Here is a 15,198-nt window from a genome sequence, read left to right as displayed (position 1 = left end):
AAAGCCTTTGATGGTTGTTTTGCAGATATTTATAGATTTGTCTTGCTCTGTTTTATGTTTCTTCTTGTTGCTGATGAAGTATGCTCTGAAGGGAGCCCTGTTAAACACAGTCAGTGCTTCAATGGGTTGAGAAGCCTGTCGCATATTAAATGTTTTATGGCTGAACTTTGTTACACTAAAACTTCACAGAGACATTTATGAACCTTATTGCGTTCTGATATGAAATGAGCCCAGAAAGGTACTTCTACTTTTATGGGACTGGAACTTTTCATTGTATGAACTTTGAAAGAGCTGTTGAACACCAGAGTTCAAAGTGATTTTGCAAATGTTAATTTCTCCAGGGATTTTTGGGACCTTAGAAAAAACTGCTGATGACTTCTACATCTTGCATCTATTTTTTTTTGCATTTGGAAAACATGTACAGTTGCCTCAATAAGAGGAATGTGTGGAGTTCGTGGTTCTAGGTTGTGTTCACGTCACAGTAAGAAGACAGACCCTGTTTACTGCTATAAGAGACATATAAGGAAAATTAAGGGAGGGAAATATCATTTAATAGATAAACAGTTATACCCAGCTTGACATTTTTCTAACCCTTCAAGAACACACATTCCTGAAGTTCTGTGAGTCAGTCTTTAGAAGGTTAACTATTAACTGACCTGAGTAAGGAGATTTTCTGCAATGTCAACCAATGGAAACACTGGCCTAAGACTCATTCATGCATTATTAATTCATTGTATAGTTACTGAATTTTTTGCATCAGACACTGTTCTAGGTACAGGTGATAATTAGAAGAAAGACTTAATTCTCAAGGAGTTTATGGCTCAGTCCCAGATGACTAAGCAAAGACCTATGCATAGCTTGTTATCTGATTACTGATGAGAAACTCTTAAGGTACAGTGTACACAGGATGTTCACACAGGGGAACATCAGCAAAGGCTTCTGGGAGGTGGCAACACCTGAGGTGGGTCTTAAGGATGAGTAAGAGGTAAAGAAATATTAAGACTGTTATTTGTGCACATCACTAATGTAGGTGCAGGAAGAACACATATACAATCTGAGAGCAGGAAGGAGTACACTGAAAGGACCACTTGGAATAGTAGAAGTCAGAATGAGGGTCTCCTTCCCAGGCTATAAGCCATGGTAAACCTGGCTCTCAAATACATAATAATCTTATTCAGTTCAGTTCAGTTCAGTTGCTCAGTCGTGTCTGACTCTTTGCGACCCCATGAATCGCAGCACGCCAGGCCTCCCTGTCCATCACCAAGTCCCGGAGTTCACTGAGACTCATGTCCAGTCGAGTCAGTGATGCCATCGAGCCATCTCATCCTCTGCCATCCCCTTCTCCTCCTGCCCCCAATCCCTCCCAGCATCAGAGTCTTTTCCAATGAGTCAACTCTTCACATGAGGTGGCCAAAGTACTGGAGTTTCAGCTTTAGCATCATTCCTTCCAAAGTATTCCCAGGGCTGATCTCCTTCAGAATGGACTGGTTGGATCTCCTTCAGTCCAAGGGACTCTCAAGAGTCTTCTCCAACACTATAGTTCAAAAGCATCAATTCTTCAGTGCTCAGCCTTCTTCACAGTCCAACTCTCACATCCATACATGATCACAGGAAAAACCATAGCCTTGACTAGACGGACCTTTGTTGGCAAAGTAATGTCTCTGCTTTTGAATATGCTATCTAGGTTGGTCATAACTTTTCTTCCAAGGAGTAAGCGTCTTTTAATTTCATGGCTGCAGTCACCATCTGCAGTGATTTTGGAGCCCAAAAACATAAAGTCTGACTCTGTTTCCCCATCTATTTCCCATGAAGTGATGGGACTGGATGTCATGATCTTTGTTTTCTGAATGTTGAGCTTTAAGCCAACTTTTTCACTCTTCACTTTCACTTTTATCAACAGGCTTTCATCAATAATCTTATTATTTCACTCTAAAAGTCTTAAAAGGACTTCCCCAATGCCTCAGTGGTAAAAGAATTCACCTGCCAAGCAGGAGATGTATGTTCAATCCCTTGGTCGGGAAGATACCCTGGAGAAGAAAATGGCAACTCTCTCCAGTAATCTTGCTTGGGAAATCCCATGGACAGAGGAGCCTGGTAGGTCCATGGGGCCACAAAGAGTCAGACACGACTTAGTGCACACAGGACATGACTTGGTGCATGCAGTATTACTACTAAAGGTCTCAATATTTGCATGGTATCTATAGTTTATTCATCATTTTAATGGTGTCTATGATTTATAGATTACTTTCATGTGTACTAAATGGTTTAATTTTTATAGCAATCTGGTGAGAAAGGTATTACAGTTAGTTTATAAGATGAAATTAATCAGAGACATCAAGTGACCTATTTAAGGTTACATAGTCAGAGTGTAGCTTAGCTGGGTCCTGAAAGAGGCTGTTTCAACTAATATTCTGAACTTACCTATTGTATCAAAGGACCTTTAATAGTTTACTTTCATTTATTGATTTAATGTATATTCAGTCATACTATATGATCCCACCAGTTCATCCTAAAGGAGATCAGTCCTGAGTGTTCATTGGAAGGACTGATGTTGAAGCTGAAACTCCAATACTTTGGCCACCTCATGCGAAGAGTTGACTCATTGGAAAATACCCTAATGCTGGGAAGGATTGGGGGCAGGAGGAGAAGGGGACGACAGATGATGAGATGACTGGATAGCATCACCAACTCGATGGACATGTTTGGGTGAACTCCGGGAGTTGGTGATGGGCAGGGAGGCCTGGCATGCTGCAATTCATGGGGTCGCAAAGAGTCGGACATGACTGAGCAACTGAACTGAACTGAAACATATGTATGTATTTATTCAGCACATATTTATTAAATGCATACTATATGCTAGACAGGCATTGTTCTCGATTCTGGGATAGAACAGTAAAAAGATAATTTAAGATTGTGATACATGCTGTACAAGTACACCTGATGATATGAGAGTAGAAGGAGATAGAATGACTTTTTAGATTTATTTAATTTATTTAGACAACATTTAGTTCCTTGGTGGCTCAGGGCTTCCCTGATGGCTTCCTTGGCGGCTCAGCTGGTCTGCCTGCAATGCAGAAGACCTGGGTTTGATCCCTGAATTGGGAAGATCCCCTAGAGAAGTGAACAGCTACCTACTCCAGTTTTCTGGCCTGGAGAACGCCATGGACTGTATAGTCCAGGTAGTCACAAAGAGTCAGACATGACTGAGTGACTTTCACTTTTAGATGATTACTTTTATTTCCTTGGTCCTTCAATATTCATCTAGGATTTATTTCTCTCTAGGTGCTCACATGATGTATGTTGATCAATGAATACTTACTAAGCACTTCATGTATAAATCATCATGTTAACCTCCTCCATTATTTTTTCAATGTACAACAAATAAAGGGAACTTCTGTTTGTTGAAGGACCAACATGTGTCAAGATCTTTGGCAGATAATGTATTAGTCTCAGGGGATGCTGGTGGAGTCCTTCAAGCACTAGGATTCTTTCCCAGCTGATTCCTTTGTTTCTTGGAAGGCTCACTGACCACCTTCTTCTTCTCAGGGGAAGGAAACAAATCCTGGGATGACTCTGTTCTTGCTTCTTGAAAGTTGTGCTAAGAGCTATCCTTGCCCATAGCAATCAACAACGAGAGGTGTCTTACAAAAACATCCTTTCAAGGTTCTTTCTCTGCAGAGCCTGGTTCCTTTCCAAAACTTAAACACTGGGGAGAATATATTTATTAAATATTCCACTGGGGATGATAAAATGTTCAACAGCCAGCATCTGTCACAACTAAGGTAGTCACACAAGGTATTCTCCAAGCATATTATAGGCTCACACTGGTCGCAAAGTATTATCAGCACCATCGGCCTGGAACCACATCACCTTCCTCTCTAACATGCCTGGTACTCCAATATTAGAGTAAAAACCTGACCACAGAACTGTGGCCAGGGCTCCCGAAGGAGCAAGACAGCACCAGGGAGTGGAGTGGGGATGGCTCCCTTGCTCCATCACACAATCTGGATGTCTTCATCCAGAGCACCATCATTCATGTACAATGGATGCATATGATTATATACATTATCAGGAAGAGAGTAATAGTGACTGGGCCCTTCCAAGTATTTCTCATGGTTTAATTTTTTATGTAGTGAAAGTTAAAATAGCTGACTTATAAATAGCTAGGGTAAAGATTTAGGACCATCTGATAGCTATTTTTGCCATTCTCCCAAGTTGTCATGATAAAACACATGGTGAAATGGTTCCAACCGATATTTTAGAGGAATCCATCACCACATTTGTGCAAAATGGGAAGTGCTGGGCAGATTAACCACATAGCCTCTGAATCTAGTGCTCCCACATCTCTAAGCAAAGGAAAGAAACTGAAAAGTTGCAAAAAAACCTTTTTTTTTGGAGTGACATGAGATAGATGGGATCTGGTTCCTGTTTGCTGGTGTTAGGAAGCCAGGTTTGAGGGCAGCTTACATTCTGCTGTGGCTGTGGTGTTTGGGTCCTCTTCCTCATGGCTGTGGTTGTGTTCTTTGAAGAGAAAACTCACAAGGGCTGGTAAGTGATCCAAAGAGTCACATGTGTCATGGCCTTTACTCATGTGCAGCCTCCCAGCCAATGTCATTTCCAAGTGACTGGTCCCACTGGCTTTGATGACTTTGTCCATCACCCAGACCAGTTTACCTTGACAGAACTCTTCAACAAAGCTTGACAAGTGAGATGTTTGGCTAAACATCTGATATTGTTTGAAATTGACTCCATCGTGGAAAATCCATATTACTGAAAATCTTCTGGAGTACACGATCCAAAGGCAGTGCCACTCTCTCACTTGTTCAGATATGAAGCAGACAGGGCAGGTTTGCTATTCCTGGCTAAAGGTCTACAAAGTATTCTAAGAATTTTCTGCTTATCTTTGTCATGAAGTGATACAAGTACTGTCCTTGGCTCATGAATCCACCCCATTGCTATGTGGTATGGCTTTCTTGGGACTTTCTTAGAATAATACGAGTTTTAAGAGCACTTTTGGAATGAACTATCTTGGCTTTGCATTTCATTAAAAAAGCCAACACTGGTCTATGCTAGCATGCTAGTATATCATGGTGGTAAATAACTTGGGTTATCTGGAATTAGATAGCCCTGAGTTTAAATTCAAAATCCCCATATATTAACTCTGTGAACTTAGGCAAATTTTTTCAACATACTAAGCCTTGTTATTAACACTTATGAAATGGGGCATAATAATACTGCCTCCCTCATAGGTTGCTGAGGCATTTATAAACAATTAACAGTAGCTAATTATGACATGAAAATATATTTATAAGCAAGTACTGCATCCACTCTCATGTGTTGTGAGAACCAGGGCAGCTGAATCATTAAATTCATGGTGTAAACTTGCATCCCATGAGGCAAAAAAATGATGTAGGACTGGAGATGAGGATAAAGGAGTAATTGATTTTTTTTTAAATGAATATTTTGCACTTGAAAAAATATTTCAGGAACTAGACTGAAACTTCTCGCAGTTGATGTGAGCCAACTCAGTTGAAGGTCTGTTACTGGGGGCTAGACAGTGAGGGATGCCATACAAAGCTCTTCTGTGTCTGGGTTGAGTAACTGCCATATGATACTCCCAGACATACCTACCCAAGCCACACAATACATTGCCATGCTAAGCACGGAGAGTCTGTATATTTCTCTTTCTTGTTACTACACATTCCATGCTGAATTCACACATAGAATAAGCATTTGAATGACCTATGTATTGAAAACTGAACCTAGCGAGGGCAAGTTTTTAGGGACTCACTTTTAATAAGAGAATGGCGGGGAGGGAGGGAGAGAGGGAGAAGGAGAGGAAGAGAGAGAAAGAGAGAGAGGGAGAGAGATGAGAGAGAGAAATGAAATTTGAACTACATATTTTTCTCTTAAACAGAGACTAAGCACCCATTGCCAGTGACAATGTGCCACATGAAAAACACACTGCTATCCTAAGAACAGATAATGGCATGCTGCTGCTGCTACTGCTAAGTCGCTTCAGTCGTGTCCGACTCTGTGCGACCCTATAGACGGAAGCCCACCATGTTCCCCCACCCCTGGGATTCTCCAGGCAAGAACACTGCAGTGGGTTGCCATTTCCTTCTCCAATGCATGAAAGTGAAAATTGAAAAAAAAGTCTCTGAGTCGTGTCCAACTCTTAGCGACCCCATGGACTACAGCCTACCAGGCTCCTCCATCCATGGGATTTTCCAGGCAAGAGTACTGGAGTGGGGTGCCATTGCCTTCTCCGAGATAATGGCATAGGGCATATTTATGTCCATAATTCAAATGGACATATTTGAACTCACATAATGGTGTATGGCATTATATAGGTAAATGGACATATTTGAATTTTCATTTAGAACTCATTCAAGTGTACATATTTGGAACATGCATGAATTGCTGGAGAAGATTATCTGATTGTGTTGAAGTTTTTGTGAAAGAATCTAATGTTTTATAGAAACTGTTTCTGTAATAAAGGCTTTGTAAATGAAGTAAAATTTCATTTGGAATTTAAAGGATAGAATCATTATCATTTGGTAGTAGGGGGAAATGAAATCAATACTGAAATAATATAATCCTCACTAAGGTAACACTCTAAAGTTGACAGAGACGTGAACAAAATTAGTTCATGTAGATGGTTCTATGGGCAGTTCTAGGGGTGAGGGGTAGAGGTGGTATATCATGGTGGGAGTGGGCAGGGAATGGAGGAACATCATCAAATGGATTCAAAGCCACAGAGCTGAGCAGAAAGGTGTGAGTGTGAAGTCTGGAATATAAGGAATCTGAGAGGGAAAGGCAGAGTGTGGAAGGGAGGATTAAATGAATGGAGGGAAGACTTTATTATAGTAGAGTTAGCTGCTCAGTCATGTCTGATTCTTTGAGACCCCACAGACTGTAGACTGCCAGCCTCCTCTGCTCATGAGATTCTCCAAGCGAGAATACTGGAGTGGATTGCCATTCCCTTCTCCAGATTCCCCATATGACATTTCTTGACTGTCAGAATATAGATGTAATATAGTGTTCTATTTTGAATGCAATGTTGTAAAAGTGAATCAGGTAGGGGACTGGCAATAAACAGATAAACATGGGAGAATTTAATGAAGAGACAATACTCAAAGGTGTGGACAGAGTGCAAGGAAGCCAAAGGGGACCATGGAGAGTGGGAAGCATTTGCTCCCGTGTGAAAGGTCAAAGGGAGTGGGGAGTCACTACAACCCCAATGAGGAGCATCAGGTGGAAGAGACAGGAGTGGCTACAGGTCATACAGGACATGGAGCAAGGGAGGCAGTCCCTCTTTCCATATTTCATGGATACAGGGATTCTCTCTGCTTGTGATACTGTGTCGATTTCCTCCTTTGCCATCAACATTTTGAGACCAATATGAGTCATGTTTAAGAGCTCAGGCATTAGAATTAGCTAGCCCTGTGTGAGACATGTGTCTCTCCCTAACTGTGGGATTGTGGGCAAGGAACTGAATGTTCCCAAATGTTTCAAGAGACAGACAAGAGACATCAATCACTGTCATAACTGTTGTTGTGAAACTGGTATTGGGAAGTAGCTTTAGTCCTGAATTTTCAGTTCTCAGTCTTAACCCATTCTAGGAAGGGCCCACACACAGGAAAAGCAGCAGCACGCAGCAGGGGGTAACACACACACACATATACACAGATAGATAGACACACACACACACACACACACAGAGTCAATGAGTCTTCTCTTAGAAATGAAGAAGCAGAGAAAGAAGGAGAAAACACTCTTGTGGGACATGTTTTCAGCCCATCTCTGCAGCCACTGCAGCTGAAAACTGGGATGTACCTGGAGGAAGTGAGGCGAGCACCTGAGGAGCGGGGATTCACTGAGTAGTGGGGAAAGGACCAGTGCTTCTTACCGTCTGTGTGTTTGCTTTATTTACAGTCCCTTCTCTTGCTTGCTCTAGGAGTGTCCACTGAAACCACACATCCTGAAATATACTGCATCATTTTTGCCTTAACTGTTGATGGTGAGAAAAAACAACACGAGCACAACTCAAAAGAAGCAGAAACTTTCAGACTGTCTCTCGCTCAGCCAGGGGAGCCTGTCTCAGCAATTTTGACTGAATTCTCTTATTCTAGGTGAATTCTAAAACGAAAAGGGCTAGGAAGCAACTTTTACTGTATCTCAAAATATATAAACAAGATTGAGACAAACAAGACCCCTTCATTTCAGTTGAGAATGTGGTGGGGAAGAGGCATTGATTTTTAAAAAGTGTGGTACTGAAGTCGGACTGATGTAGGTTTAATTGTGAGTTCTGCCTCTGGTTATGTGAGGTGGACAAGTTGCTCCATTTCACTCAGAATCCTAATTTCCATCAATAATACTGAGTTGTTTTGAGAATTCAATATGGCATTTAAAGTACTTATCACTTTATCTGGTATATACCAAGTACTTAATAAATGTCACTCATTATTATGGTTGTAAGTCATCTCCTGTATCAATGTCTATTGTTGTTGTAATTCAGTTGCTCAGTAATATCTGTCTCTTTGCCAGAAGTAGCAAACCCCATGGACTGTAGCATGCCAGGCTTCTCTGCCCTCCATTATCAATGTCTGCTAAAGAAATATTTGCCTTTTTAGCTTATATGTAAAAGTTGTAAAACTTCTCCATCCATCCGCAGTTCCAGTACACGTACTAACATTCTTTCCGTGGCTCCATGAAGGCCCTGCCATCCTTCCTTGCAAACTCCTGCTCCCTTTCCCCCTTTCAGGCATTCTGCAGGGGACGGGATTTCTCTGAAAAATGGTTTGATGGCCCTACCACCTGCATGCCAAACAGTAAGCAACTGCTATTTGGCTTGGCTGTTTGCTTGACACCAACCTTCTGCTAGTGGATGCCTGTGCTTTTAAAGAGAAAGATCTTTCCAAATGATAACAAACTCCCAATTACACATTTGGTGCCTTAAATTTATTAGGCCCACGGCAATGAACAAACTGTCCTTGTTACTCATTTCCAAGAGCAACTATAGTTTAAAAAATAAATTTATTTTTCATTTTTAATATTTTGTTTTTCATTTTACATTTAAGGGAAAAATGCATAAGCCCTCCTTTCCTAAAAAGGCTGCTGCTCCAATTATTTCCACTGAGGCTTTTTGGTTTGCCTCCAACTTCCCTAAGTGGTATCCCTGGGGTTGACCCCTGACTCTTCTGCTCTTTCCCCAGGAAAGCCAATCACAATATACCCAAGCAGACATGGTTTGCTGTCATCTTTGGGAAAGGCATATGTTTTACTGCAAAGCAAATTTTCTTCACTAAATTTGAGAAATGTTGAGATTTGTTTTCTGTTCTGGATCTATATTCTTCTTTCTTTAGCTCATTAGTATTTTTTTTAACTTTTCTGAACCTTTGACTCCATATCTTCCTCTTTCATAGAGCCTGATCTTTGCCTAACTTCCTAAAAAAAAAGAAAAACCCTTGTTTGTTCCTTTCATCTTTAATGGGGGAAGGAAATAACAAAGACAATAACAAAATGAAAACATGCAGACATCTGTGTTGAAAGCAGAGCTCCTCAGCTGGCCTCAGGCTTACAGAAATCACTGGTTTCTCAGGTCCAGCCCTTGGAGTAGCATGGACTTGGCCTTGGCAAGCTGATAGAGATCAGCCATACCTGGAGTTCCTGTTGATGTGTGTTCCACTTAAGGGGAAGTTCTCATCTCTCCCACTATAGTCCTGCAGCAGAATTCAGATGCTGACTCTGACTCAGGTCTTCAAGGAACAGATGGTCTTTCTTTCATGTTTTTCTAAGTAATGGGAAACTTATTCTTGCTCTACATTTATTTAGATTCTTTTTTTTTTCATTTTAGTCTTTTTCTCTCCAGAATTAGACACTAGTAGACTAGATCTGATAGACAGAGTACCTGATGGACTATGGATGGAGGTTTGGGACATTGTACAGGAGACAGGGATCAAGACCATCTCCGTGAAAAAGAAATGCAAAAAAGCAAAATGGCTGTCTAAGGAGGCCTTAAAAGAGCTGTGAAAAGAAGAGAAGCAAAAAGCAAAGGAGGAAAGGAAAGATTCCCATTTGAATGCAGAGTTCCATAGAATGGCAAGAAGAGATAAGAAAGCCTTCCTCAGCGATCAGTGCAAGGAAATAGAGGAAAACAACAGAATGGGAAAGACTAGAGATCTCTTCAAGAAAATTAGAGATACCAAGGGAACATTTCATGCAAAGATGGGCTCGATAAAGGACAGAAATGGTATGGACCTAACAGAAGCAGAAGATATTAAGAGGTGGCAAGAATACACAGAAGAACTGTACAAAAAAGATCTTCATGACCCAGATAATCACGATGGTCTGATCACTCACCTACAGCCAGACATCCTGGAATGTGAAGTCAAGTGAGCCTTAGAAAGCATCATTACGAACAAAGCTAGTGGAGGTGATGGAATTCCAGTTGAGCTATTCCAAATCCTGAAAGATGATGCTGTGAAAGTGCTGTACTCAGTATGCCAGCAAATTTGGAAAACTCAGCAGTGGCCACAGGACTGGAAAAAGTCAGTTTTCATTCCAATCCCAAAGAAAGGCAATGCCAAAGAATGCTCAAATTACTGCACAATTGCACTAATCTCACACGCTAATAAAGTAATGCTCAAAATTCTCCAAGCCAGGCTTCAGCAATACGTGAACTGTGAACTTCCAGATGTTCAAGCTGGATTTAGAAAAGGCAGAGGAACCAGAGATCAAATTGCCAGCATCCGCTGGATCATGGAAAAAGGAAGAGAGTTCCAGAAAAACATCTATTTCTGCTTTATTGACTATGCCAAAGCCTTTGACTGTGTGGATCACAATAAACTATGGAAAATTCTGAAAGAAATGGGAATATCAGACCACTTGACCTGCCTCTTGAGAAACCTATATGCAAGTTAGGAAGCAACAGTTAGAACTGGACATGGAACAACAGACTGGTTCCAAATAGGAAAAGGAGTATGTCAAGGCTGTATATTGTCACCCTGCTTATTTAACTTATATGCAGAGTACATCATGAGAAACGCTGGGCTGGAAGAAGCACAAGCTGGAATCAAGATTTCTGGGAGAAATATCAATAACCTCAGATATGCAGATGACACCACCCTTATGGCAGAAAGTGAAGAGGAACTAAAAGGCCTTTGATGAAAGTGAAAGAGGAGAGTGAAAAAGTTGGCTTAAAGCTCAACATTCAGAAAACTAAGATCATGGTATCTGGTCCCAACACTATATGGGAAATAGATGGGTAACAGTGGAAACAGTCTCAGACTTTATTTTTTGGGCTCCAAAATCACTGCAGATGGTGATTGCAGCCATGAAATTAAAAGACACTTACTCCTTGGAAGGAAAGTTATGACCAACCTAGATAGCATATTCAAAAGCAGAGATATTACTTTGCCAACAAAGGTTTGTCTAGTCAAGGCTATGGTTTTTTCAGTGGTCATGTATGGATGTGAGAGTTGGACTGTGAAGAAAGCTGAGTGCCGTAAAATTGATGCTTTTGAACTGTGGTGTTGGAGAAGACTCTTGTGAGTCCCTTGGACTGCAATAAGATCCAACCAGTCCATCCTAAAGGAGACCACTCCTGGGTGTTCATTGGAAGGACTGATGCTGAGGTTGAAACTCCAATACTTTGGCCACCTGATGCAAAGAGTTGACTCATTGGAAAAGACCCTGATGCTGGGAGAGATTGGAGGCAGGAGGAGGAGGGGATGACAGAGGATGAGATGGCTGAATGGCATCACTGACTCGATGGATGTGAGTCTGGGTGAACTCCGGGAGTTGGTGATGGACAGGGAGGCCTGGCGTGCCGTGATTCATGGGGTCACAAAGAGTCAGACACGACTGAGTGACTGAACTGAACTGAATTGAGTTGAGAAATCTTTCTCCTTCTGTTAGGGTGCTAGAAGATGGGAATGCTGCTTTTTCCCCTCTCTAAAGAGAGAACTTCATTGTCCTGGTGCCACCTAATTCTCAAATTCTCCTGGACCCCATCTCCAAATGCTCCTTTGGCATTCTGCATTTGGAGGATACATACATATAGGGTGGAGAACTGGCTGTAGCAAAGTCAAGTGGGGATCTCTAGGGTGAAAGGTGACAGGGGAACGCTGGCACTTCCTCCTACTCAGAAGAGTGAGAGCAGAAATGAAGTCACATTCTTGACCATGGCAGAATATCCACATGCTCAATGAAAACTTCCCTGTCTTCATCATCCTCAAGATGGATAACTCGGTCTGTGTAGCTCAGTTTCCTTTCTCAGCCCTGTATTCTTTTCTAGATGCTCTTTCTATCCCTCCAATGCAATCATTTCTTAAAGACTAAGCCTCAGATTTGCTCTGTTGATATAGCTCCTTGTGGAATCATCTATTCTCAGAATTTTCATATTTTACTTCATGTGACTTTCTGTGTCTATTATCTCTCACTTTCAATTCCAGTCCCACATTTCCAAATAACTTTTGTATACATGAACAGTACACTGTCATAGAAACTCAGCAAGTCTAAGGTAGAACTCTTCAATTTTCCCTCGTGCTGTCCTCCTCCCACACCTTTATTTGTCAAGGGTATCACCATATTTTTAGACTTTCAGCTTCAAAACTTTAGAAACATTTTAGTCTATTTCCCTTAATTTCTATTTATACATCATTAACTTAATATTAGAACTGTACAAAAAAGATCTTCACGACCCAGATAATCACGATGGTGTGATCACTGACCTAGAGCCAGACATCCTGGAATGTGAAGTGAAGTGGGCCTTAGAAAGCATCACTACAAACAAAGCTAGTGGAGGTGATGGAATTCCAGTTGAGCTATTTCAAATCCTGAAAGATGATGCTGTGAAAGTGCTGCACTCAATATGCCAGCAAATATGGAAAACTCAGCAGTGGCCACAGGACTGGAAAAAGTCAGTTTTCATTCCAATCCCAAAGAAAGGCAATGCCAAAGAATGCTCAAGCTACTGCACAATTGCATTCATCTCATACGCTAGTAAAGTAAGCTCAAAATTCTCCAAGCCAGGCTTCAGCAATACGTGAACCGTGAACTTCCTGATGTTCAAGCTGGTTTTAGAAAAGGCAGAGGAATCAGAGATCAAATTGCCAACATCTGCTGGATCATGGAAAAAGCAAGAGAGTTCCAGAAAAACATCTATTTCTGCTTTATTGACTATGCCAAAGCCTTTGACTGTGTGGATCACAATAAACTGTGGAAAATTCTGAAAGAGATGGGAATCCCAAACCACCTGACCTGCCTCTTGAGAAATTTGTAGGCAGGTCAGGAAGCAACAGTTAGAACTGGACATGGAACAACAGACTGGTTCCAAATAGGAAAAGGAGTACGTCAAGGCTGTATATTGTCACCCTGCTTATTTAACTTATATACAGAGTACATCATGAGAAACGCTGGGCTGGAAGAAACACAAGCTGGAATCAAGATTGCCGGGAGAAATATCAATAACCTCAGATATGCAGATGACACCACCCTTATGGCAGAAAGTGAAGAGGAACTAAAAGGCCTTTGATGAAAGTGAAAGAGGAGAGTGTAAAAGTTGGCTTAAAGCTCAACATTCAGAAAACGAAGATCATGGCATCCGGTCCCATCACTTCATGGGAAATAGATGGGGAAACAGTGGAAACAGTGTCAGACTTTATTTTTGGGGGCTCCAAAATCACTGCAGATGGTGACTGCAGCCATGAAATTAAAAGACGCTTACTCCTTGGAAGGAAAGTTATGACCAACCTTGATAGCATATTCAAAAGCAGAGACATTACTTTGCCAACAAGGGTTAATCTAGTCAAGGCTATGGTTTTTCCTCTGGTCATGTATGGATATGAGAGTGGGACTGTGAAGAATACTGAGTGCCGAAGAATTGATGCTTTTGAACTGTGGTGTTGGAGAAGACTCTTGAGAGTCCCTTGGACTGCAGGGAGATCCAACCAGTCCATTCTGAAGGAGATCAGCCCTGGGATTTCTTTGGAAGGAATGATGCTAAAGCTGAAACTCCAATACTTTGGCCACCTCATGCGAAGAGTTGACTCATTGGAAAAGATTCTGATGCTGGGAGGGATTGGGGGCAGGAGGAAAAGAGGATGACAGAGGATGAGATGGCTGGATGGCATCACTGACTTGATGGACGTGAGTCTGGGTGAACTCCGGGAGTTGGTGGTGCACAGGTAGGCCTGGCGTGCTGCGATTCATGGGGTTGCAAAGAGTCGGATATGACTGAGCGACTGAACTGAACTTAATATTGTATATCATTTCAATATAATCACTGTTATATATGTTCTTATATTTATTTTAAAATACCTTTTAAATATTTTCCCCCTTTATTTTAAAAGCTATTTTCATGTACGGTACAGGAAACAAAACAGAAAAATGAAGAAAAGTGTAAAGAAGAAAATGATGTCATCTATGCTTATACCATACAGAGATAATTGATGCTGAGGCATTTTCATTCTTGGTTTCCTACATGTTAATCTATATGTACATACAATACAAACACGGATGCACATTGTTTACATTTACTATGTTATTGGAGCTTCCCTCATAGCTCAGTTGGTAAAGAATCTGCCTGTAATTCAGGAGACCCCAGTTCAATTCTTGGGTTGGGAAGATACCCTGGAGAAGGGATAGGCTACCCACTCTAGTATTCTTGGGCTTTCCTTGTGGCTCAGCCAGAAAAGAATCCACCTGCAATATGGGAGACCTGGCTTCAATCTGTGGGTTGGGAAGATCTCCTGGAGAAGGGAAAGGCTACCCACTCCAGTATTCTGGCCTGGAGAATTCCATGACTCTATAGTCCATGGGGTTGCAAAGAGTCGGACATGACTGAATGACTTTCATGTTATTAGCAAGAAATTATAAACATTTTTAATGTTACTAAATAATTCTGTGCAACCCCATAGACAGCAGCCCACCAGGCTCCCCTGTCCCTGGGATTCTCCAGGCAAGAACACTGGAGTGGGTTGCCATTTCCTTCTCCAATGCATGAAAGTGAAATCACTCAGTCATGTCTGACTCTTTGCGACCCCATGGACTGCAGCCTACCAGGCTCCTCCATCCATGGGATTTTCCAGGCAAGAGTACTGGAGTGCTATCAAAACAATATAGAGGTTCCTTAAGAAATTAAAAATAGAGTTACTATATGATACATATATTAAGAAAAAAACCAAAACTTAG

At 41.4% G+C, this 15,198-nt stretch overlaps 1 long non-coding RNA gene across 1 annotated transcript in view; it reads right to left on the bottom strand.

Moving 5' to 3' along the window:
• Positions 1–7,911: 7,911 nt before the first annotated feature.
• Positions 7,912–15,198, bottom strand: part of LOC123328112 — a 30,394-nt gene continuing 23,107 nt past the window's right edge. Inside the window, exon 3 of the long non-coding RNA XR_006542888.2 lies at positions 7,912–8,142. This is a non-coding gene — a long non-coding RNA (uncharacterized LOC123328112). The remainder of the gene's footprint in view (positions 8,143–15,198) is intronic.

Source organism: Bubalus bubalis, chromosome 11, assembly GCF_019923935.1.
Source record: "Bubalus bubalis isolate 160015118507 breed Murrah chromosome 11, NDDB_SH_1, whole genome shotgun sequence".
Lineage (NCBI taxonomy): Eukaryota > Metazoa > Chordata > Mammalia > Artiodactyla > Bovidae > Bubalus > Bubalus bubalis.
Note: the sequence above shows the minus strand (reverse complement) of the source record. Positions and strands in the feature narration are given on the sequence as shown.